This window comes from Octopus sinensis, unplaced genomic scaffold (assembly GCF_006345805.1).
Source record: "Octopus sinensis unplaced genomic scaffold, ASM634580v1 Contig16126, whole genome shotgun sequence".
Lineage (NCBI taxonomy): Eukaryota > Metazoa > Mollusca > Cephalopoda > Octopoda > Octopodidae > Octopus > Octopus sinensis.
In genome coordinates this window covers 1,256-24,341 of record NW_021834167.1, presented here as the reverse complement: position 1 = coordinate 24,341, position 23,086 = coordinate 1,256, and the positions used below count along the sequence as shown (strand labels likewise).

General features: G+C 36.4%; 2 long non-coding RNA genes across 2 annotated transcripts; one reads left to right on the top strand and one right to left on the bottom strand.

Annotated features, from left to right (window-relative positions):
- Positions 1-4,451: 4,451 nt before the first annotated feature.
- Positions 4,452-22,675, top strand: LOC118761657. Its single transcript, XR_004997543.1, has 3 exons — positions 4,452-4,570; positions 12,270-12,305; positions 22,438-22,675. It is a non-coding gene; the product is annotated as an uncharacterized LOC118761657 (long non-coding RNA).
- LOC118761658 lies at positions 4,677-22,003 on the bottom strand. Its single transcript, XR_004997544.1, has 3 exons — positions 21,984-22,003; positions 20,378-20,381; positions 4,677-4,821 (listed from the first exon to the last, which is right to left on the bottom strand). It is a non-coding gene; the product is annotated as an uncharacterized LOC118761658 (long non-coding RNA).
- Positions 22,676-23,086: the final 411 nt, after the last annotated feature.

The following is a 23,086-nucleotide window of genomic DNA, read 5'->3' as shown; positions in this document are numbered from 1 at the left end:
CCCATGCTAGCATGGAGAACGGACGTTAAACGATGAACGATGATGAAACCAGATTAGCATTTAAAGTGCTCTCTCAGAATATAGTTATGGCTTAATATGCCACACAAAAAGAGATGCATACAGGGAAAAGTTATTTCAAAGTTCATGTTTGGATCTTGGGAGTGTACAATGTTTATATGTACCGACTACAGCTTTGTGTGGAATGATAAAATTAGTCCCCAAAAGTACCCTGATACAAAACTGGCTAGAAATGGAAGATATGCAGCTAAAATTGGTTGGATTCTTGTGTAGACATCTTTTGTAAATTGTGAGTGAAAGGAACTTAAGGGAAAATACTGGAGTCCAGGTATTTGACCTGTTGGCCTCTCCTTCATTTCAGTAATAAAGTCAGAGGGAATCTGAAAGACATGGATGTGAAGGTATATGGCTCAGTGGTAAGAGCATCATGCTCACAATCATGAGGTAGTGAGTTCGATTCCCGGACTGGGCTGTGTGTTGTGTTCTTGAGCAAGACATTTTATTTCACGTTGCTCCAATTCACTCAGCTGTAGAAATGAGTTGCAGTATCACTGGTGCCAAGCTGTATCAGCTTTTGTCTTTCCCTTGGATAACATCGGTAGCGTGGAGAGGGGGAGGCTGGTATGGCATGGGCTACTGCTGGCCTTCCAGGAAAACAATCTTGCCCGGGCTTGTGCCTCGGAGGAGAACTTCCTAGATGCAATCCCATGTTCATTCATGACCGAAGGGGATCTTTACCCGTTATATATATATATATATATATATATATATATATATATATATGCTATGTGGAATTCACTCCAGGATTCCTTGTCTTCAATACAAATGTCCTTCATTAGGCTCTTGCTGGTGGTAGAGAAGAATGTAAAGCATTGATATTAATCAGATGTTATAAAGAATTCCTCAATAACTGCTTGAAAGTAATAAATGTGCATTCTTCATATGATTTCTTGCCAGATCCTAATATCCTTATTAAAGTTGAGCTGCAATGGGTCTTTTCATATAAATCGGTAGGTCCATCAATGTTAAAAAAAAAAGCAAATCTCCTAAATTTGACAGAAATTACCCTTTATCTTTTACTCCCACTTAACCCCTCTTCCTCCCTCACCTGCTGCTATTTCTCCTACCTTCTCCCCTAAACTGAAATTCGTCTTTACCCACGCCGCCACTCCTGTTCACCTCCTTCCCCCACCTCTCTTAATCCTCTGTTTTCTCTCTGTCTCTCATCTTCTTCTACATTGAGGTATGCTCTCCACCTTTTCTTTTTCCTCTTCTCTTCAGCAAAATGTCTCTTCCTGTCCCTTTATCATACTTTAACCTCTCATTACCTGGCATAATGCTTGTGGGGGTGGGTGGGTCTTGTCTTGCAACTTACTTGTTGACGTCACCAGTGCTGATGTAACACAAGAAGAAAGCACCCAGTACACTCTGTAGAATGGTTAGCATTAAGGACATCCAGCTGCAGAAGCATTGCCAAAACAGAATACGGAACCTGGAGTGGCCTCTTGATTGTTGGATTTTGTTGAATTGTCCAACCCATACCAATGTGGAAAGCAGACATTAAATAACGATGATTATTATGATTTCATTTTAATTATAAATGCACGTGACCATCTTACAAACCATGTCGTTCCTTGAAAACACATCTTGTCATTATGCTGTTTCATCATCATCATCATCGTCACCGTTTAACATCCGCTTTCCATGCTGGCATGGGTTGGATGGTTTGACTGAGGACTGGCGAACCAGAAGGCTGCACCAGGCTCCAATGTGTTTGTGTTTGAAAAACTAGAGACAGTACTGCTTTGCTTGGAAACAAATGAGGAAGGGCATCCGTCAACCTGCAGAAAGATCTGCCTCAATAATAGGGTTAGGGTTAGGGTTGATGAATGTAAGCATGGAAAAAGAGCTGTTAAAAGGATGATGGTAGTTATGGTGGTGTATATATATATATATGTATATGCATATATATGTATAGATATATATGTATATATATGTATATGTATGTAAGGCTGGAGAAGTACCTAGCCAAAAATAAACGTCTGTATTTGGCTTTTGTTGACATGAAGAAAGTGTCCCCTGCTACCTTATGCAGAAACTAGGCATAGATGAGTGATTGGTGACAGCTGTACAAGCCATGTACAGGGATGCTGTCAGCAAGATGAGGGTTGGCAATGAGTATAGTGATGAATTCAAGGTACAAGTAGGGGTTCACCAAGGATCAGTCCTCCTCGCAATAACCGGGGAATTTTAAAACGGGCTGTCTCAGGGAGTTCCTTTATGCTGATGACCTTCTTCTCATAGTCAAATCACTTCCAGAATTAGAGAAGAAATTTCAGGTGTGGAAGCAGGATCTAGAATCAAAGGGCCTTAGGAATAATCTAGCAAAAACAAAAGTCTTAGTAAGTAGGAAAGAGGACAAATCACAAATCCCTTCAAGTAGATGGCCCCTGCTCGATCTGTAGAAAAAGCATAGGTAGAAACTTCATAAGATGTACCTGGTGTAAGCTATGGAAACATAAGAGGTGCAGCAATATCAGAGAAAGAGTTAATAGGGAAAATAATCTTTGTGTTTGGCAGATGTGCAGGAACAATAAACACTAGAAATGTAAAGAAACTTCCCTGGCATCAAGTGCCAGGAGGTATACCTCAAAGTAGTTGATAGATTCTATTATCTTGGTGATCAAGTTAGAAGTGAGGGTGGATGCTTTGAGAGTGTAGCTGCTAGAATAAGAATAGGATGGGAAAAGTTCAGAGAGCCTCTACCTTTGTTGGTAACAAAGGGCCTTTCTCTCAGAGTGAAAGGCAGATTGTGTGTTGTCTGTGTGTGAACAGCCATGCTACACAACAGTGAAACTGTTCTGAAGATGTCTATCAATTGTAATGAGGTAAATAAAAATTTACCCCAGCTTGATATACAGAAACAGCTGTAAGCATACTCTCACCTTAATTAAATAAGGACCAATGATCCACTTCCCACTGTTAATTGCTCCATTACTTATTGTCTCTCTGTATATTAAACCACGGTTTTACCTATTATCAAATACCTTACAACAAGGACCATACATACTGAGGTAATACCAGGAGTGCCTATGGATACATCTATCCCTTAGAAGGTTACATTACCCCTAACTTGTATCTTAAACAACATATATGCATATATATGCATATATATATATATATATATATATATATATATCGTGAAGTATTTTTGCCACTTAAATGTGGCTAACCCCTAAGGGTGGATGCTACTGTAGCTTGTAGCCCCAGGAGGACACCTCCCCCAGCTGGCTATTGACACACTTTCTGTACTCTATTAGTATTTGCAAAGGGAAGCCATCCTTCCCATCTTCAACCTGTAAGATACACATGGACTCGAGTTTCTGGGTATTGACCCATCATCAGCGTGTGACAATCACTGGTTGTTGATGAAAAGTAGGCCTATATATTATATATATATATGCAGGATGGTGAACCTTTCAGGCAAGATGAAAAAGGACCTAGATACTGTACTTAAGAAAACACATTTTCCGCAGCAGAAGTGTTAAGACCATTCCCTCTGGTGATGAAAAGCACTCATAGTAGTGCTACGTAAAAGATCCTTGTGGTGCCACATAAAAGTGCCCGTGCAATGTTACATAAAAGCACCTGTCTGGTGTCACATAAAAGTACCTTGTTATGCTGCATAAAAGCATCCAGCTGTAGAAACCAAACCAAATCAGACTGGAATCTGGCTCAGCCTTCCATCTTGCCAGCCCTAGTCAAATCATCTAACCCATTCCAACATAAACAATGGATGTTCATTTATATGAATGGGGTGCTTTTATATGAATGGGATGCTTTTTGGAGAATATTGTTTTTGTTTTTTTTTTGGAAAAAGGGAGAGAGTAAAAAAAAAAGAAAAATGCTTTGTAATGAAATTTCAGTGAATTGACCACTTCAAACTGAAAAGAAACCCCTCTCTCTCCCTCTCTCTCTCTATCTATCTACCTATCCTTTCCTGTATCTGGAAAGTTTGCCACAGGAAAATTCGTCTCAGGATTTTTGTCCATAGGAAAGTTTGTCGCATAGGAAATTTTGCCATAGGAAAGTTCGCTGCATAACAAATTTTGCTGCAAGACAATTTCATCGGAAAAAGATGAATTGCTCCCTTGGTAGATAATTGTTTCAGCCAACCTATTCATTAATAGATTACTAGAATCAAACAGTTGTAAACAAAGTTTGCCACATAGGAAATGCTGCAGCAAGACAATTTCACTGAAATAAAGATGAATTGCTCCCTTGATATATAATTGTTTCAACCAACCTATCTATTATATTATTAGAGGAAACAATAAGAAGGGGTAAAGTAATTTCTTAACCCATTTAAAATTTCTTTATTCATTCAACAATATTTTTTGTGTAGGCAACCCATTACAATGGTCTTTCAAGTGGGAACTAGCAGAGGTGGAAAATACAGTGAAAAAACATTGGAAATATGGAAATAGAGAATGTAAACAAAGAGTGCGTACCTTGCAGGAAAATGGTAATTTATCTCTATGTAAAACATTTGGTGAGCATTGCCATCCTTCTCATCCTTCAAAACCAAAAGTTTACATTGCAGAAACGAAATCACCAGCCACTAATTCATAAACTTCCGCACGGTCATTAGTTGCAGAAATTTCATCTCGTTTAGATGATAATGCATTGTTACTGATGCCAAGATCATCGCATTTGTCTTGCAATATTAGAGGCTGGAGGCAAAAGAAAAGCCAAGCTCCCTCCAATCCCAACCGGAAAAAGATGGTGGGTATATAATATAGACTTCTTGAAAATGGTGAGAAGTTATGAGAATGGTACACAAGCTGGATTAGATGACTTTGAGAATAATAAGGATTTGGCTTGTGATGGTACTTTTAAATGCAGCCCAGATATATATATTATCAGTTGCTCACATTACATACTGTCGAACGAAATATTAACATACCATGTCTTTTTGTTTTGCTACCTAGTCTAATCATGAGTAAATTACAGAAGACTTTTTAGCGCTTTGAAGGACACCTATCATTAGAACCTGAAACCTTAATGGTTGATTTCAAGAAAGCAATTATCAATGCTTTCTGTGATGTATTTCCAACAACAAATAGAACAGGTTGTTTATTTCATTTAGATAAAAATATTGAGCACCACATTGTGGATATAGGTTTAAAGCCTCGCTATCAAACAGATGCAGAATTTAACGACAAAATCAAATGCTTCTCTGCATTAGCATTTCTTCCATTGTGTGATGTTATTGATGGTTTTATTGAACTATCTGATGATGATGATTAGCCCCAAGAATTTGTATATTTTGAAATTCACTATATAGGAGGGGAATGAGGTTGAGACAAGTGAAGACAAAAAATGCAGCCAACTTTTCCTATTAAATTGTGGAATGTTTTCGAAAGACCCCAGAATAATATGATGAGAACAAACAATAGCATTGAAGGCTTCCATTTAATACGTATCTGAAAAAAGAAGACACATTAGCGAAAAAGAAAACGTGTGATTTAGATTGCGGAGATGCAGTCCTAATGAAGACAATATATATTGATATTAACAAAGCAGTTTATTTACAAAGCATTGCTTGGAATTTGCACACATTATAAATTACTTTTTGTTAATTTTAAGAGTTTCATGTTTCTAAATAAATTTATACTTTTTTTTATTTATTTTCTAATGTTTGACCCTGAAAAAAGACATGTTAAATAATGCTTTTGATAATAAAGTCCTATCTATACAAGGCTTTTTCTTTCCTTACCAAAATATATCAATGTTTGGAACAGAATCAAATGACTCACAAAAACCGATCCATCACAAACCTATGCCTTTCCTCCTTCTCGGGTACTTTTGGGTAATTGTAAAGAGTGCGGGGAAGAGCATGGCAAAGCTGGTGGGGGGGGGGGGGCAAAATAAAGCAATCTAAAAGATGATATTGTTTTCAAAACAAAACAAATTCTTCTTAAATAAAAAGTAATACAATATAAATATGATAACATTTACAAAGAACAAAAAGAAAACAAAAAAACCCAGTTAAATCTAAAACAGAATTATAAAAAATATATATATACCCGCCCCCCCTTCCCCCCATATATATATATATCAAGCAATTTTTTTCAAAGCTGCAATTTCTCTAAATCATGTTGTCTCCATATCTTTGAAATTATCTTATGGCAAAATTTCCTATACAGCAAAGTTTCGATAATTCCTGAGGTGAGTTTTCCTAGAGCAAAAATGTTTAAAGTGAATGTTCCTAGAACCATCCTTTCCTCATACTTTATTATTTTTTCTCATCTTTCTTGATTGTCCTGAAACCTCTCTCCCTCTCTGTCTATTGCCCCTCCTGCTTTGCTTTGCTTTCTCTCTCTTCCCCCTTTTCCAAAAAGCAAAAGACAAAAATAATATTCTCCTCTTCTAAACAAAGCAAAAAACACATCCGATTCTTATAAATGAACAACAAACTGTTCTGCTTTTACCATTTTTGATTTTGATCTTGTCTTGACGAGTTCAAAAAAATGAACGAATGTGCTAATAAAGAACTGTTCAAAATTCTGACTGCCTCCTTTTTCTCAATATACAATATCTATACACCACTTGAAACACTCTACACACACACACACACACGCACACACACACATATATATATACACACACAGGTGTATATACATATGGAACAAAGATGCAATGACGACAATAAAACATTCAGACCAATAGACAATACAAAGGCAAACAAGAGAAACAACAATTAGAAGGACAAGGAAAACAAGATGGGTCATTCGTGGTCTTCTTTCATCAGTCAAGTTACTAGAAGTCCTTACTGTTTTGGGCAGTTCCACTTGAGACAGTCAATCTGGTTGCCCCCAAAAAAGTCTAAGCTAAGAGCATTAGACTTTTTTGTAAGAAAGCTAGTGAATATATACGACAACAAAGACAAAAAGCAGAGAACATGGTACACAATTACAAATACAAACAACAAAAAAATAACAACAGGTGTCTTTCGACTGAGGATGAATTAAATTGAGCTGGCGTGTATGAAGAGAAAGCCTAAAGGCAGGAACATAGGAGATGGCTATAAGAGGTGTTGGTGGTTGGCAATCAGGCCAAGAAAGAAAGATCGTGGCTGGCCGGAGACCAGTCACATGGAGAGAGGAGAGGGGTAGGGGGCAGCGGGATCGAAAGATAAGAAAAAAATCAAAGAGACAAAGGGAAAGGTACAGGAGAGATAAACGAGGAGGAAAAGTGGGAGTTAAAGAAAGAGAGGACCAAGAAATGTGAGAGAGGGAAAGCAAGAAAAAGAGGAAGAAAATATGAGGGGACTAAAAGATAGAGTAAAACAGTCGTACAAAATTTAGATACATACTTACAAGATGAGCACAAGTGTGTACATATGCCGCTATAAGTATATATAAATATAAATGAAACAAAAATGCAATAGACTTTTTGGGGACAACCAGATTGAACTGTCTCAAGTGGAACTGCCCAAAACAGTAAGGACTTCTGGTAACTTGACTGAGGAAAGAAGGCCATGAATGACCTGTCTTTTTTTCCCTGTCCTTCTAATTGTTGTTTCTCCTCTTCGCCTTTGTATCATTTATCTGTCTGAATGTTTTATTGTCTTCTATTACGTTTTTGTTCCATTTATATTTATATATATATAGTGATGTACGTACACACTTGTGCTCACCTTATAGTAAGTATATATATATATACAGTGGGTAGCAAAAGTATTTAACACATCGTTTTTTTTCATAGATTTTACAATAAAAAAATCGTTCAATTTGAATGATTTTTCAAATATTTTAATGAACATTGTCTAACAAAACATAGAGGAAAATTGAGAAACATTGCTTTTAAGTACTTTTATTGCCAATTTTCGAATTTGACTGTGTGCAAAAGTATTGAACGAGATTGTTAATATTTTGTAGCATATCCTCTGTTCTGCCTTACAGCCTCTAGTTGTTTTTTTGTAGTTTTCAATGAGCTTCTTGCATCCAACGCTTGAAAGGAACATAGCCACTTGCTTCCATGAGACTCAATATTTGAAAGGAACTCAGCTACTTTGCCTCCACAAGGCTTACGCCCAACACTCAAAGGGAACTCAGCCACTTTGCTTCCATGAGACTGAACATTCAAGGTTGATTTTATTATGTAGCACTAGCACAGGTGCACTTGGCTTGACAGGTCCTCTTAAGCAGAACACATTGCCAAAGTCATTGCCTCTGTGAGGTTCAAGGTTTGAAGATCATACTTCATCACCTTGTCCCATGTCTTCCTGGGTCTACCTCTACCACAGGTTCCTTCCACAGTTAAAGACTAGCACCTCTTTAGGCAACTGCTCTCGTCCATATGCATCACATGACCATACCAGTGCAGTCGCCTCTCTTGCACATTACATCTGATTCCTCTTATGCTTAACTTTTCTCTCAAGATGCTTACACATAAGGGGAATCAGATGTAGTGTGCAAGAGAGGCAATTCCACTGGTTTGGTCATGTGATGTGTATGGACAAGGACAGCTGTGTGTGTGTGTATATATATATTTTATATTAAATTAGAGATAAAACCACTATTAGGCAAATCAAACAATGAAAAACTTAAGCCAATACATAAAATTAATTAATTTATATTATTTTAAATATATCAAAAGTATTAAAAGTTTAATAAAAGATAATGAGTAAAACACTACGATCGTTTCATGGCTGTCCAATTCGTAATAATTCGAGTTATGGTTACAGTCAATCTTCAGGTAATTGAAATATTTATCTTAGCGAGGTTTAGCAATATATATATAAATTGCAGCCTGGAAGACATAATTTAGGCATTCAGAAATGCACAAAGACTGTTAACTTCTCTTAAACATTTTTATTTTGGTAAAATAATGTGAACATTTTTGTTACTCAGAAATGCAGCCTGTTCACTGACCAAGAATTTTGATAAATCTGAACACTTTTGAAAATATCGCAATACCACGTGGGACTTTCTTTTTGCTGTTGTTTATATTTGTGTTGGCATAGGTCAGTCATTCTGGTTGGGTGGTCATGGCTGGTCAATTACCAATGATTTTTGGCATCAGCTGTCTTTTGTGTATTACTTCTTTCTTCCTTTCTTCATTGTTTCTTCCCTTGACCCCAGTTTTCGAAGAATGCTACATGAGTTGGAGAACTGAAGATTTCAACGAGTGACACTCTGGACAGGGCAAGTTTGAGTAGTAATAGTAGTAGTTGTCATAGTAGTCATAGTGGTGGCAACTGCCCCTTGATTGTAAGCAAAAGACTTGTGCAACCAGTGCCATTTGTTTCCAATTCTCCCCTTTAAAAAAAAAGACATATCTGGTCTATTGGTTGTTCTGTAGACTGGAATTGTTCTTACCTCACTTGGAAACAAATGGAGGTTTCAGGCAGGGCATTTGGCCATAGAAAAAAAAACAAAAGAACAAAAACTGTCTAAACAGGCTTTCGTTTGACCCATGCAAGCCTGGAAAAATAGACGTTAACACATTGATGAGGATATCAGAATGAAATTAAAGCATTAAGAATTAGTTGAGTTTATGTATAAAATGATAAAACATGTCAAAAGAAACTTTGAATCTGAAAATAATTATTGCAGTAAGAAGGGTTTGGAAAAGTATTATTCAATGTAAATTATTACCAAGATTCTACTTTGTTTTTGTATCTGGTTTGCAAAATTCTTTATGTGAAACAAATTTAGTTGTCTTGGGAGATTCATTATGCCAATATTAATAACCAGTGCGCATGTTAATAATATTGACATAATGACTCTACCTAGATTCTCTCAAATTGAAAATCAACTTCGAAGCAAACTATGACTAACATTACTCAACTAAGATTAATGTATTTAAGCCACTCTTCCTCACAGCATTCTAGTAACACCTGAGTGGTTAATAACATACCTGTGAACCACCACAAACAAGTGATAGTATGTAAGCAAAATATATAAATCACCATTTACTTCATGAATAAACTTCTGAGGCAGGGTGGTATGATTTTGAACTGTTCATAGAAGGGACAGGGTCTTCGAAGATCTCTCCGCAGTGTTTTATTGCAAAATAAATATTTATAAGGTGGTATAAGACTACAAAAGAATATATTAGACTTTACCAGACTTTAACAAACTTTATAAGAGGTGTTTGAAAGTGTCGTCCTTCATTTTTAATAATAAGTTGACTCTTCCACACATGTTTTGAAATACATCTTGGAGAGTCTGACATGCTATGGACTGTGTAAAGGTTATGCTTGTGTCTTTTAGCTCATTGATGCTTTTCGGGTGATTCTTGTACACTGACCCTTTACTTGGTCCCCAGAAAAAATGTCTTGCGGTGTTATATCAGGTGATCTTGGTGGCTAAAGTCCCTTCAAAATAATCCGCTCACGGAAAAACTCTTGAAGTAGTGCCATGGTGATGCATGAAGTATGTGCTGTAGCTCCATCTTGCTGAAAGTATGCACTTTTAATTTCACTTTCAGTGAGTTGGCCCCTACAAATGGATAGGCAATATCTGAGCAATATCTTACGGTGTTGATAATGTCTTCAAAAAATTCGCAAGTGTCTTTTACTATAGCCTCAGACTGACCAGAACCTTGTGAATGGAAATGGTAGACATGGAAACTGAAAGAAGCCTGTTGTGTATGTGTCTATGTGTTTATATGTTTATGTGTCTATATGTATATGTGTATATGTGTCTATGTGTATGTGTGTCTATGTATATATGTGTCTATGTGTCTATGTGTTTATATGTTTATGTGTCTATATGTATATGTGTATATGTGTCTATGTGTATGTGTGTCTATGTATGTGTCTATGTGTATATGTGTATATGTGTCTATATGAATATGTGTCAATGTGTTTATGTGTATATGTGTATATGTGTCTATATGTATATGTGTATATGTGTATATGTGTCTATGTATATATGTGTATATGTGTCTATATGAATATGTGTCTATGTGTATATGTGTCTATGTGTATATGTGTATATGTGTCTATATGAATATGTGTCTATGTGTATATGTGTCTATATGTATATGTGTATATGTGTCTATGTGTCTGTGTATATGTGTCTATATGTATATGTGTCTATATGTATATGTGTCTATGTGTATATTTGTATATGTGTCTATGTGTATATGTGTCTATATGTATATGTGTCTATGTGTATATGTGTCTATGTGTATATGTGTCTATATGTATATGTGTATATGTGTCTATGTGTATATGTGTATATGTGTATATGTGTCTATGTGTATATGTGTATATGTGTATATGTGTCTATGTGTCTATATGAATATGTGTCTATGTTGGTGTGTTTTTGTGTCTTTGTTTTTCCCCACCACCAGTTGACAACTGGTGTTGGTGTGTTTACATCCATGTTACTTAGCAGTTCAGAAAAAGAGATTGATAGGATAAGAAGCAGGCTTAACAAATTTTTTTCTCATTGGGCTGATTCATTTGACTTAAAATTCTTCCAGTGAGGCTGCTGTCTAATGAGTGAAACAGGTAAAGCATAAAAGGAATAGAAAGGAATGGTTTTTGAAAGTTTTTGTTGAAATGTGAACATTTTAAGACAGGATGTTTTCTGTCATAAAACAAGAAGTAGTCTCAGGTGGACTTGTATAAGGAAGCTTGTATAAAGAAAGGGAGTTGGAGTCAGAATGAAAGACCAGTTAAAAAAAAAAATACTGCCTTCTACCTAATTTAATTAGAGAATGTTAATTAAATGCATGCTTGTGTAGTAAGAAGCTTGCTTCCCAACCACATGGTTCCAGTAGACCAAAGCCTTGTGAGTGGATTTGGTAGACAGAAACTGAAAGAAGCTCATCATATGTGTGTGTGTGTGTGTGTGTGTGTGTGTGGTGTGTGTGTGTGTGTTTGTGCTTGTGTTTGTCCCCTAACTATCATTTGACAACAAATGTTGGTATGTTTACATCCCTGTAACTTAGCAGTTCGGCAAAAGAGACCAATAGAATAAATACTAGGCTTACAAAGAATAATTTCTGGGGTTGATTTCTCTGACCAAAAATCCCTTTAAGGCAGTGCTCCAGCATGGCTACAGCCAAATGACTGAAACAAGTAAAAGAGTAAAAGAATAAATGCAAAACGATAAAATAAAATCTTACTTTTTATTGAAATATAATTTTACATTAGTTTTTATATTTTTTTTTTTGATTGAGGAAAAACAGAAAATATACAAAATACATTTTTTCATTATTTTTTGCAGGCATTTTGACCGAGGATTATATTCATTTATGAAAAGGTAAGTTTTATTTTTATTTGAATATATTGAATGAAGCTAGGTTTAAAAAAAAAAAATGATATATATTAAACATTATGAAAAGAGTAGTAACAGGTTTAATGAATACTACGAGGAAAATATGAATTGTGAACTGGTCTTCTGTGTGACACATGTTTAGATGAAGGGACAAAAAGTGGAATAGCAAAATGACAGAGTGGACACCACACCCAGAAAAAGGAAGGTGGAGAAGATCTTGCAGAAGCTGCAATGAAGACTTTGTTAAATTCTCTTTGGCACTGAAACATGGATGAGGAAAACACCAGATTATGGTTGGTCGGGGCAACATGCTGAGGCCTTTGTCCAGCTGTGGATTGAACATGTGCAAGGATGATGATGATGATGAAGACGAGAAATTAAAAATAGGCTATAAGGAATTATAACTTGCACTAGACCACCCATGACCCATTGGGTCATCAGGAAACTCTGAGTTTCCCAGCAACAGAGTTTTGTTTTGTGGGATTTTTTCTTTTCCAGGTTATTTTGCATGCTTTCAACGAATGTGACATCGAAATCACATATAAATGGCTCCTTTCCCCAGAAAAGGAAAGATTTGGCTTCTATTTCTTGCATGCCCTGCTACCATATAACAGGTATTTTGGGTCCTTTATTGCAAATAGCTGTTATGTGGTAGTAGGGCATTCTAGAAATTGCAGCCAAATATGTTGAATGCACTCGAAAAAACTTACTGTCTTAAAGAAAGGTAAGAGTTTCTCCTCTTTCAGGATGAAGATTATTTTCGGAACATTTTCCCCATTATGTACCATTTTGGGTATTTATACCCTGAAAATCTCTAATACCTTGAAAACTACTTTACCAATTTTTGCGAAACGTATTTCATTCGATTTATATTAACATTTCAGAGTAAACTTAATTCATAGTATTTACCGATTATGTACCAGTTTTGCTGAGTAACATTTCAGGCAAGATTGAAACTGACTTTTAATGTATAATAGATGGAAATGGTGGATAGGGTTTTGTGGAGAGAAATGTGCATGAGGGTTAGGGTTATGGTGATTGAACACAATTTCTAAGAAACATATAATTTATGGTGATAGTTTGTGATTGCTTGGGTTGAGGTAAGCCACCAATGAAATGTGGAATAGATATGTAGTAGAAATGGATGTTAGCAAGGCTAGGGTTAGATTACAGCTGTTGTTGTTGTTGTTGTTGTTCAATCCAGATCAGACTATAATCAAACAGTCCTCTCATCAAAAGCATTCCGTTCATGACCAACCTGTGTTACTTTTCCAGATCTTGTGGTCTGCATTATTTAATGTATGTTTTCTTATTTTAAACAGGTGTGATCTGAAGGAGATTTGACTGTTATCTCTAACAGGTTGAGTAACTATGGTTCGCATGTTGCTATTTCTAGCAAGTCTGTTGACCATGTAGAAGTTCTCACTTTGGGTACATCATACCCGTTTGAAAGAAGTTAACGGCAGCTAGAGTATGGCTGGTGAAAATGTTTTATTGATTGCTGTAGTTATAGAAGCAGAGAGAGACACAAACTAAAATGTGAAGAATATAACGCTTTATAAAATGGTTGGAATTCTGTTGTTCTGAAGAATGTTTATTAGATTCAATATAAAGTTTTAATAATTGAAGGTTTGTGCTTAAATTTTGCAGAAGTCTCCAACTCATATCGGCATGGAACATCAAATGTAATATAAAAAAAGATAAAAATATTTATTTTGTTCTCTTTTCAGTAAAGCATATTTTTATTGTTGCAATCTGCATGGAAGCTTTTATTGAATATATTGTATGCGTACTTGTTCAGAATAAGGAAAAATATTCCTTCAAATCTTCTGGAATACTTGTGAAAAAAAAAAAAAAAAATGCAAAGTAAAAAGAACACTCTTCTTTTATGAAATGCTGTGCTGTTAATGATGGTGATAATGATGATGATGCTAATGTTTAATCATTGAAGCATGTACACTTGTGCTGGCATCACTCTTACAAATTGAAGATAATGTCTTTTAATGACACAACACCTAGTTGCTGAAACTATTCTTTTGTAGAATGGTACACCCTCTCATTGATGTCAGAAATAAACGTCTTGGATTCAATGTTAGCAATTCCAGTCTGTCTGCAGGCCATGGTTTCCAAACCTTTCCATAACTTGCAACTGTTTCTGCCCTATTATGAAGATACTTCCACTTGTGCATGACTCTGAGTGTGTGTGTGTGTGTGTGTGTGTGTGTGTGTCTGTGTCTGTGTGTGTGTGTGTGTGTGTGTGTGTGTTGTGACGTTAGTATTTGAGTGTGACTGATTTAGCAATTTCATTTGCCGGCAGAAACTGTGTGTATATTTATGCATCAAGCTTGAACATATGCATACATGTACACAAATGCATACATGCACACACATACATACACACCATGCATCTCTCTTTCTCCCACAGTTTCTCTCTCTCTCTCTCTCTCTCTCTACTAGCTTATCTTCTCTGCTCTTCATTCTCTAGTTTACCTCTTCTCTTTCTTCTGAGTCTTCATTATTTCTCCTCCCATCAAGTTTTTCCATTCAGAATATCTGATGTATAGTTAATATTTTCTTTTGTTATCAAGCACAGCTTACCATTATGTCTAAGATAAACTACTTATCTTCCAGTCCTCTCTCTCTCTCTCTCTCTTTCTCTCTCTCTCTCTTGGTCACTCACAATGCAAAGGTAAACATACATTACTTCATAAGTATATATATATATACATACATACAATCACACGCACACATTTACACACATTTATAAATATGTGTTTATATATGTACATATATATATATGCAATGTATGTATATATTAGAATATATATATAATGTATATATATATATAATATATATGTATATGTAATGTATATATATATATATACATATACATAGATATACACACACATGTATAAACATGTCTATATGTACATACAGTCACACACAATATATACATATAAATATACATATATATATGTGTGTGTGAGTGTAGTGTGCATATATGTGAGTGTTTGAGTGTGTGTGTGTATATATGGATATGTGTGTATATATGTATATGTATGGGTGTTATACATATATGAATATATAAATATATAGGTTTGTGCGTGTGTGTGTGTGTGTATACACACACACATACGTATATATATATATGTGGTTGTATAGTGAATGACTGGTGTGTGTGTTTGGTGTGCGTCTGCATGCGCATTTCCCTGTATCTCATTCTGTTTTAAGTTGCATCCCACTTCATATAAATTAATGTTTTCTTCTATGGATACTCAGCCGATATTATTCAATGAACAACTGCTCTTATCTTTTCTTTTCGTCGCTGTCATCTGTTTGAGTGTTGTCAAACCTTTTTTCATCTCAGGCTACAATTAATCCCTTTAATATATATCTCACAATTCTCATATGAGATAATAAAATACAGTTCATGCATGTTTACAACAATATATAGACAATTGAAGAACGCCTAAGTTATTGAAATAAGGATGGATGTAGATCTTTTTTTTTTTTCTTCTAGTATTAAGTACATCATTGAAAAGAATGTTCTCTCCAACTCTCTCCTTCTTCTCCCTCCTCCTCCCACCATCTGCCACTCTCTTCTCTTTTATATGAGGATACAATGGAATTTATTGTTGAAAGTTTTCTCACACACACCTTACAAATTCTATCAATGTATGAAATACTGAAATGATTGATGCAATGATAGCGATAATCATTACTTCCTGATATTTTAATGTTTTTGGTCTTTAAAGTTCAACTCTGGGGCTAGCCATTTTTTTTTTTTCTAGGATTGACATAATGATATCGACCAGAGGTAATAATATGTTTCAGTTAATCTGAAAATGTAATCTAATATAAAACATTATGCAAGCTGGGTGGTGAAGAGGAAGTGGGTGGGGAAAGATACCAAAAGAAGGGGGTGGGATAATTAACACACTGAAACGACTATCCAGGATACTCCAATAAAATAAGAATCTGTTTTCCATTTTTCTAAGACATGGAAACTTAAGAAGCAAACAGTAGCAAAAAAAAAAAAATATAAATAAAGAAGCTTGAAAAAAATAAAAAATATAAATTTTAAAACAAAGGAAACCCTAAAATTCTGCAGAAAAGGTGATGGTAAGGAATGATCAGAAGAATATGATGTTACAGCACAGCATAGGATCAGATGAACAGGAATCAAAGTTGAAACAAGAGGTTCTTTCTCACACTATTGGACTTTTAGGGTTTTCTTTGCAGTTTTGTTTAGAATTTATTTTTCATTTTTGTCAAGTTTCTTTCTGCTGACTACTTTCTACTGCTTCTGTTTCTATAACTGGAAAACAGAAAACAGATTCTTGTTTTGTTGCTGTTTTCTAGGTATTTGATTTTGTTTTCCTTCTAAAAATTAAGAGGCTTTTCATTACAATATAGAACTTCAGCTTTCCCACAAGTTTCTGGTGGGAATATAGACCAAACATTTTTTGACAGAAATCTCTGAAAGTGTGTGTAATAAAGCAGATTATAGAAATTAATTATAAAATATGAAGAAGTTGTAGAGGGATAATTAAATTTATTTGTGGTAATCTAGACTTGGCTGGAATAGATTATATGTTAAATTATATACTTTTGAATACCTAATGTATCATAGAATCTTGACAGAAAAATGGTTAAAAGGTGTTAGAAAGTGATGATGTAATTCAGGGGCATGTTTTTTTTTGCTGGTAGAGAAATAAAGGAAAATTACTATACAAGAGTATGTGTGTTTAAAAAAAATACATTAGAAAAAAAAACTTCTTCCCCAAAAACATTAGTAACCAAAATAAAAGATTTCATAGCATTTTATTAAAAAACAGTTTTTTAAAAATCACCTTTACGCTACAAAAACTGTATTAAATAATTCTTATAGACTATCAAATATATATATATATATATATATATATATATTATATATATATATATATATGACCAGAGACCGACACCTTTGGAAGTATGCTGTGCGTGAGAAAACCCGGCAAGACCAGTGAGAACAGTCAGTCAAAATCAAAATCAAACCAAATCAATTCATATATCAGAAAGCAGAACCAAATTGAGGTTGATCAACATCAGTGGGAATTGCAGCTGTGGTTAAGCGAACCATCCGATCGTGGTCGTTGCCGGCGCCGCTCCGTCTAGCCTCCGTGTTGGTGGCACGTAAAAACACCATCCGTTCGTGGCCGTTGCCAGCCTCGCCTGGCCCCCGTGCAGGTGACACGTAAAAGCACCATCCGTTCGTGGCCGTTTGCCAGCTCTGTCTGGCCCCCGTGCTGGTGACATGTAAAAGCACCATCCGTTTCGTGGCCGTTTGCCAGCTCTGTCTGGCCCCCGTGTTGGTGGCACGTAAAAGCACCATCCGTTCGTGGCCGTTGCCAGCCTCGCCTGGCCCCCGTGCAGGTGACACGTAAAAGCACCATCCGTTCGTAGCCGTTTGCCAGCTCTGTCTGGCCCCTGTGCTGGTGACATGTAAAAGCACCATCTGTTTCGTGGCCGTTTGCCAGCTCTGTCTGGCCCCCGTGTTGGTGGCACGTAAAAGCACCATCCGTTCATGTCCGTTGCCAGCCTCGCCTGGCCCCCGTGCCGGTGACACGTAAAAGCACCATCCGTTCGTGGCCGTTTGCCAGCTCTGTCTGGCGCCCGTGCCGGTGACATGTAAAAGCACCATCCGTTTCGTGGCCGTTTGCCAGCTCTGTCTGGCCCCCGTGTTGGTGGCACGTAAAAGCACCATCCGTTCGTGTCCGTTTGCCAGCTCTGTCTGGCCCCCGTGCCGGTGACACGTAAAAGCACCATCCGTTCGTGGCCGTTTGCCAGCTCTGTCTGGCACCTGTGCGGGCAGCACGTAAAAAGCACCCACTACACTCATGGAGTGGTTGGCGTTAGGAAGGGCATCCAGCCGTAGAAACACTGCCAGATCTGACTGGGCCTGATGAAGCCTTCCAGCTTCACAGACCCCAGTTGAACCGTCCAACCCATGCTAGCATGGAAAACGGACGCTAAATGATGATGATGATGATGATGATATATATATATATATATGTATATATACAGCGGTTGGACAAAATAATGGAAACACCTTAAAATTTCAAACAAATTTATTTTAATATGGGGTAGGACTGCCTTTGGTAGTAACTACAGCTTGAATTCTACGGGGTGTGGACCTGTACAAAGTTTCAATTGTTTCCAAAGGAACTTTTGTCCATTCTTCAGCTAAAACAGTCTCCGGTTCTTGTATTGATGATTGTGGAGGAAATCGACTCCTTACTTGTTTTTCTAAAATGCACCATAAATGTTCGATAATATTGAGATCTGGGGACTGTGGTGGCCAGATAAGATGTTCAACTTCACTAGAATGTTCCTTGTGCCATTCAGTAACAACTTTAAGCTGTGTGAATCGGTGCATTATCATCCTGAATCATGAAGGGAAACCATTGGGTCGGCGGATTTCCAAGATATGGCCCCCCAAATCATCATTGATCCTCCTCCACGTTTAACAGTTGGAAGAAGACAGTCTGGATCAAATGCTTCTTTTGGCTGTCTCTACACGTATACTCGGCCGGTGGTCGGAAATAAGGTAAAAGATGACTCGTCCGAGAAAATAACATTCTTCCACTGCTCTAGGGACCAATTCTGTAGGATTTTACGCCACTCATTTGCAACATTTGTTTTTGAAGGTAGTGGTTTTCTGATTGCAGCCCTCTTGTGAAATCCGGCTTTGTGCAGCTCCTGGCAAACAGTTTTTGTGGAAACTGGGTTCTCAAGGTGGTCATTAAGCTCTGCAGTAATTTTGGGAGCTGTACTTTTGTGATCTTTTCTAACAATTCGTGTAAGAGTCAGACGGTCCCTTTCTGAAAGTTTTGGTTTTCTTCCGGAGTTTTGTTTCGACGAGGAGGTTTTTCCCTCTTCCTCAAAGGCTGTCATTACTTTCAAGACAGTACTTCTTCATACAGCAAACATTTTGGCTGTTTTCGTTCTGCTAGCACCTGTTATATGAGCACCAACTGTCATTTTAATGAATTTTAATTACCTTTTCCTGATGATATCTGAAAAGAAACAGCAATTTTAGCAAGAAATATAATAAATCAAAAAACATAAAAATAAACAAGTTTTTGGCGGTTTTATAGATATTTCAAAATTATGATGTTATGATGCTAGGTGCCTATATTATTTTGTCCAACCCCTGTATATATACATGCACACAATGCATAAAAGCTTTATGAGAGATCTTATTATGCCTTCTAAAAGAGAATATCTATTATTATTGTTCTTTATTATTCTTTTGAGTTGATAAATTAAGTACCAGTTATACACTGGGGTCGATATAATTGACAGGTCTCCTCCCTTAAAGTTTCATACCTTTGGTATCCACAATCTTTTAATAGTCTTTCAAGTGCTTAAGGCTCTCCTGATAGAAGCTCTACAAGACATTCTATTCCAATCTCTTTCAACCATTTGTCTATGTCTTTGCTTACAGTTCCCAATGCACCAATTATTATAGGCAAAACCTTTATAGTTTTCAAACTTCAAGTTCTTGCAATTTCAAATTTTAGATGTTTGTATTTTTTTTTTGTTTTTCATTTTCTTTCTTTATAATTCTAGAATCAAATGGACATGAATCCATTTGCCTTCCCATGTCTATTGTTGCTATATTTGGTTTGTTATTTTCTAGCTTCTTGTCTCTTTGAATAGGAGAGTTCCACAAAATCTTGCAATTCTCTGACTCCTATACTTCTCAACATTTGGGACTTTAAAGTCAATTACCTGCCACTTTCTATTCTATTTGTCTATTACTACTAAATCAGGGCTTCTACCTTCTATTATTATTTCAGTCTTAATGTTAAAATCCCACAAAATCTTATATTTCTTATTTTCTAGCATTTTACTAGGTTGATGTCCATACCATTTATCAGTATGGTCAAATCCTAGCTTTCTACATAACACCCAGTGGATTACTCTCTGCAGGTTGTCAAGTATTTTCTTGTATTTTTTTTCTGTACCAATATGTACCAATATGCTACATTCACTTACTATATGAGTAGCACTTTCCTCTTTTGATTTATATTACTTACATTGAGACTCTATTTGGTTTTTGTCTATCTTGGCTTTTATTCAATTAGTCCTCAATGCCTGATCTTGTGCTGCTATTAAACTTTTTGTCTCTTTTTCAGCCTTCCTTTCTGCAATCATAATCATGTCTCACTATTACTATTTCCTATAATAATCTTTGGAAATCTGCCATACAAAGCCTCCTCTTGCCAATCTGATAATCTTACTTCTTTTTCTGGTTTTTAACTTCATTTGGCTTTTTGGTTTCCCCTATGTCCTACTGTGACTCTAGCAGCTCTTAATAAAATTTCTTCACTATTACCTATATAGCAGTCTATATCTACTTTAGCTAACTCTAGGCAGTCTTCTACTGATATTAACCCTCTTCCATCTTCCTTTCTAGATTAGTATAGTCTTCCGTCCATATCAAATTCTTTTATAGTTCTTCTGTCTGGATTTACTAATTCAGATTTTGTCCAATCTACAAAAGCTGCTGAGTATCTAAAATACCCAAATATTTACAGCCTTCACTAGGTTCGGACCATTTAGCTCTGATTTCATTCCTACTAAACTGAGGGAGATTAAACATAAGACAAATATTAAAGGGAATAATGAATCTCCTTGGAAAATTCTTCTCTTTATATTAATTTTCCATAAGGCTGTCATCAGAGTAGAGATCTACTTTCCGTTTCTTCATACTAAAGCTAATTAATTCTCTTATGTTGTCTGCAGTACTGAATATACCCAAACACTCACTTATCCAAGAATGTGGTCAAAATACTAAGAACCTTCCTCAGTATCCGAGCTGTCCCTAACAACACTGTTTTCTGGAGCAGCAGAGATTGCGTGTTAGTAATAAGTTAGGCTCAGGATCCAGCATCGAATGAAATTCAAAGATGGTGTAGAAGAGAAAGTGTTGTTCTTTAGGTTCATATTTTCATTTGGCTATAGGAAGCTATAACTCACAGGCTGCCACAAACAGTCAATTCTTCAACTGTTTGCTAGTATTTGCAGATGTAGAGCTCGGGAGTTACTCGCAAGTTGATTTTAGTTTGTTACTTTTGTACTCTAAGCCTGCTCCAGTAAATCTGTCCATGACTACATAGCAGAGTGATATCTGCATCAACAATTACAGCTTTGGATTTCCCCCATTTCATTATTTTGGTCTTTAGAAGTCTCTCTCCTTTCAATACATTGCAACTGGAATTTATCGCATTGCTCATTTCATCATCATTTTTGCATCTGCTTTTCCTCTATTGGCGTGTATTGGTCAACACTTATTGGGGCATTTTCTGTGTCCGTACCAATTCTGCCACCAACATTTATGTTTAAAGTTAGATATTTAATAATTCCATGGGTCTTCATATATAGAAATTGCTGAGCTCTGTGGCATATTGAACACATACACATGCATGCAGATAGAAAGAGAGAGAGAGAGAGAGAGAGAGAGAGAGAGAGAGAGAGAGAGAGAGAAAGAGAGAGAGAGAGGAGAGAGAGAGAAAGAGAGAGAGAGAGAGAGAGAATATATACTTCTGTACAGTTTCTGTCTATCAGATTTCTCTATTGAAACATTTGGCAGCCCAAATCTGGAGTAGAAATAACTTGCCCAAGGTGCCATGAAGTGGAATGGATCCCAAAAGCATACCTTACTTGTCTCAGTCATTTAGACTGTGGCCATACTGGGGCACTGCCTTGAAGACAAATTGATTCCAGTACTTATTTTTTAAAAGTCTTGTACTTGTTCTGTTGGTCTCTTTTGTCAAACCGCTAAGTTAAATGGATGTAAACACATCAACACCAGTTGTCAAATGATAGTGGAAGACAAACACAGACACACACATAGATAGACTGAACCTGGAACCATGTGGTTGGGAAGGAAACTTCTTACCACACGGCCACACAGTCAAGTTAATTACACAGCCATGTTAATTACACAGTCAAGTTAATTACACAGCCATGTTAATTACACAGTCAAGTTAATTACACAGCCATGACTGGTAAGAGCTTGAAATTAACCTTATTTCTTATTAAGATATTTATTTCCGTTCTCTTTCAGGTATATTTATGTTCCTGCTGGTGGATCTCATAATGGCATAATAAAACAACTTCTTGCATCTGCTGTGAGTTTCTGCTATGTGTTTTACTGGCACGGAATGAGGGAGCACTTGTTTATTTGGACCCTTTTGAACTTTATTGTTGTTGGTTTAGAGTCACTGTCAAGGAAAATTCTTTATGTTCCCTTTCTTGCAAACATTTGGGTAAGTATTATATCTTAATTAGATAACATAAGTTTACATCTTTCATCTTCATTGTTATCTGCTGTTGTTGTTGTTGCTGTTATCACCCTCTCAATGGCATTATTATTATTCTTCCTTTGTATAACTGTTTTCCTGTTTTCCTTGTATTGACATGTCCAAGTCACTTCTTACTTGAAGTCAATGCTCTCCTAGATGGGCCACAGAACTGTTTTGTTCACATGTCTAAGTTTTTGGCCTTTCTATCAGGAAACACTTTAAAGTTCTCAGTCAGGGAATTTATATCATCTTCCAGGAGGCAAGTGAGCATCCCTATCACCAATATTCAAAGTCCGTGTTTCATGCTGATGTGGGGTGGACAGTTTGGGAGGATCTGCTGGATCCAATCTTTGCATCAGGTTCCAATGCCTGCTTTAGCTTGGTTTCTGTGGCTAGATGCTCTTCCTGATG